Source organism: Arachis hypogaea, chromosome 6 (genome assembly GCF_003086295.3).
Source record: "Arachis hypogaea cultivar Tifrunner chromosome 6, arahy.Tifrunner.gnm2.J5K5, whole genome shotgun sequence".
Lineage (NCBI taxonomy): Eukaryota > Viridiplantae > Streptophyta > Magnoliopsida > Fabales > Fabaceae > Arachis > Arachis hypogaea.
This window is the reverse complement of record NC_092041.1, coordinates 43,637,582-43,641,058: the sequence shown is the minus strand read 5'-3', so window position 1 is coordinate 43,641,058 and position 3,477 is coordinate 43,637,582. Positions and strand designations below refer to the sequence as shown.

The following is a 3,477-nucleotide window of genomic DNA, read 5'->3' as shown; positions in this document are numbered from 1 at the left end:
GCCATTGCAGGGTTCTTAGGATCATAAGCTTCTTCTTCAGAAGATGCCTCTTTAGTACTGTTGGATGCATTTTGCCATCCATTCAGACTCTGAGAAATCATGTTGACTTGCTAAGTCAACATTTTGTTCTGAGCCAATATGGCATTCAGAGCATCAATTTCATGAACTCCCTTCCTCTGAGGCGTCCCATTACTCACAGAATTCCTCTCAGAAGTATATCTGAATTGGTTATTTGCAACCATGTCAATGAGTTCTTGAGCTTTTGCAGGCAATTTCTTTAGGTGAATGGATCCACCTCCAGAATGGTCCAGTGACATCTTAGAGAACTTAGATAGGCCATAATAGAATATATCCAAAATGGACCACTCTGAAAGCATGTCAGAAGGACATTTTTTGGTCATCTGCTTGTATCTTTTCCATGCTTCATAGAGGGATTCACCATCTTTTTGTTTGAAGGTCTGAACATCCACTCTAAGCTTGCTCAGCTTTTGAGGAGGAAAGAACTTAGCCAAGAAGGCCGTGACCAGCTTATCCCAAGAGTTCAGGCTATCTTTAGGTTGTGAGTCCAACTATGTTCTAGCTCTGTCTCTTACAGCAAAAGGGAAAAGCATGAGCATGTAGACTTCAAGATCTATTCCATCAATCTTAACAGTCTCACAGATCTGCAATAACTCAGTTAAAAACTGGTAGGGATCTTCTGATGAGAGTCCATGGAACTTGTAGTTTTGTTGCATTAGAGCAAATACTTGAGGTTTCAGCTCAGAATTGTTTGCTCCAATAGCAGGGATTGAGATGCTTCTTCCATCAAACTTGGAAGTAGGTGTAGTATAATCACCAAGCATCCTCCTTACGTTATTATTTGCGCCTGCCATCTCCTCTTTCTTTTTAAAATTTCTGTAAGGTTGTCTCTGGATTGTTGTGCTTTAGCTTCTTTAAGCTTCTTCTTCAGTGTCCTTTTAGGTTCAGGATCTGCTTCAACAAGAATATTATTGTCCTTGCTCCTGCTCATATGAAAAAGAAGAGAACAGAAAAAAAGAGAAATCCTCTATGTCACAGTATAGATATTCCTTTATGTTAGTAAAAGAAGAAAAGAATAAAAGAATAAAGGAAGAAAAAGGTAAGAATCCAAACACAAGGGGGAAGAGTGGGATCGAATTGTTAGACGGAGAGAAAAGTGTAAGTAAATAAATAAATAAATAGAAGGAGATAAGAGAGAGAATTTCGAAAATTAATTTTGAAAAAGGGTTAGTGATTTTCAAAAATTAAGAGAAGAAATAAAATTAAAATTAAAATTTGAAACAATTAGTTAATTAAAAAGAATTTTGAAAAAGAATGAAGGAATTTTCGAAAATTAGAGAGAGAAAAGTAGTTAGGTGGTTTTGAAAAAGATAAGAAACAAACAAAAAGTCAATTAGTTAGTTGAAAAAGATTTGAAAAACAATTTTGAAAAGATATTTGAAATTGATTTTGAAAAAGATATGATTTGAAAAAGATATTTTGGAAAAGATTTGATTTTTAAAATTAAAATTGATTACATGACTAACAAGAAACTAAAAGATATGAGTCTAGAATTTAAAGATTGAACCTTTCTTAACAAGAAAGTAACAAACTTCAAATTTTTGAACCAATCACATTAATTATTAGTAAAGTTTTTGAAATTTTGAAATAAAGATAAGAAAAGATTTTGAAAAATATTTTCAAATTTTCAAAAATCATAAAAGAAAAATGAAAAAGATTTGATTTTTGAAAAAGTTTTGAAAAGATAGGATTTTTAAAATTGAAAATTTGACTTGATTTATAAGAAATAGCTAAGTTTTAAAAATTTTTGACTAAGTGAACTCAAATTTTCGAAATTTATGAGAGAGATAAGGAAAAGATATTTTTTTATTTTTGAATTTTTAATGATGAGAGAGAAAAACTACAAAAATGACTCACAACATGAAAATTATGAATCAAAACACATGATGCATGCAAAAACACTATGAATGTCAAGATGAACACCAAGAACACTTTGAAAATCAAGATGAACATCAAGACTTATTTTTGAAAATTTTCAAGAAAAAAAAAACATGCAAGACACCAGACTTGGAGATTTTTAATGCTTAGACACCATGAATGCGAAAATACACATGAAAAACAAGAAAAGACACAAAACAAGAAAATTTAAAGATCAAACAAGAAGACTTATCAAATAACTTGAAGATCATGAAGAACACATGCATGAATTTTCGAAAAATGCACAGGTTTTTAAAACATGCAATTGACACCAAACTTAAAAATTGACACTAGACTCAAACAAGAAACACAAGAATATTTTTTATTTTTATGATTTTATGAATTTTTTTTATTTTTCGAAAATTATTTTTTTGAAAAATGAAAAAGAGAAAAAAAATTTTGAAAGATTTTTGAAAACTTTTTGAAAAGAAAATTACCTAATATGAGCAACAAGATGAACCGTCAGTTGTCCAAACTCGAACAATCTCTGGCAACGGCGCTAAAAACTTGATAGGCAAAATTGTGATTTACTCTTTTCATAACTTGAACAATTCTTAGCAATGGCTCCAAAAACTTGGTGCACACTACTATGGTTTACTCACATTCTTCACAACTTCGCACAACTAACCAGCAAGTGCACTGGGTCGTCCAAGTAATAAAGCTTACGTAAGTAAGGGTCGATCCCATGGAGATTGTTGGTATGAAGCAAGCTATAGTCATCTTGTAAATCTCAGTTAGGCTGATTCAAATGATTGTAATGGTTTTCGAAAATAATAATAAATAAAGCATTAAAATAAAGATAGAAATACTTATGTAAATCATTGGTAGGAATTTCAGATAAGTGTATGGAGATGCTGTGTTCCTTTTGAATCTCTGCTTTTCTACTGCTTTTATCCAATCCTTCTTATTCCTTTCCATGGCAAGCTATATGTAGGGCATCACCATTGTCAATGACTACTTCCCATCCTCTCAGTGAAAATGGTCCAAATGCTATTGTCACAGCACGGCTAATCATCTGTCGGTTCTCGATCATGTTGGAATAGAATCCATTGATTCTTTTGTGTCTGTCACTACGCCCAAATATCGCGAGTTTGAAGCTCGTCACATTCATTCAATTCTTGAATCCTACTCGGAATACCACAGACAAGGTTTAGACTTTCCAGATTCTCAGGAGTGGCCGCCAATAATTCTAGCTTATACCACGATAATTCTGATTAAGGAATCCAAGAGATACACGCTCGGTCTAAGGTAGAACGGGAGTGGTTATCAGGCACGCGTTTATAAGTGAGAATGATGATGAGTGTCACGGATAATCACATTCATCATGTTGAGGTGCAGCGAATATCTTAGAATACGAATAAGCATGAGTTGAATAGAAAATAGTAGTAATTGCATTAATACTCGGGGTACAGCAGAGGTCCACACCTTAATCTATGGCGTTTAAAAACTCCACCATTGAAAATACATAAGTGTGGTGATCCA

At 33.0% G+C, this 3,477-nt stretch overlaps 1 non-coding gene across 1 annotated transcript; it reads left to right on the top strand.

The window, feature by feature from the left end:
* Positions 1-371: 371 nt before the first annotated feature.
* Positions 372-479, top strand: LOC112699673 (small nucleolar RNA R71). The gene has a single exon (XR_003152618.1). It is a non-coding gene; the product is annotated as a small nucleolar RNA R71 (small nucleolar RNA).
* Positions 480-3,477: the final 2,998 nt, after the last annotated feature.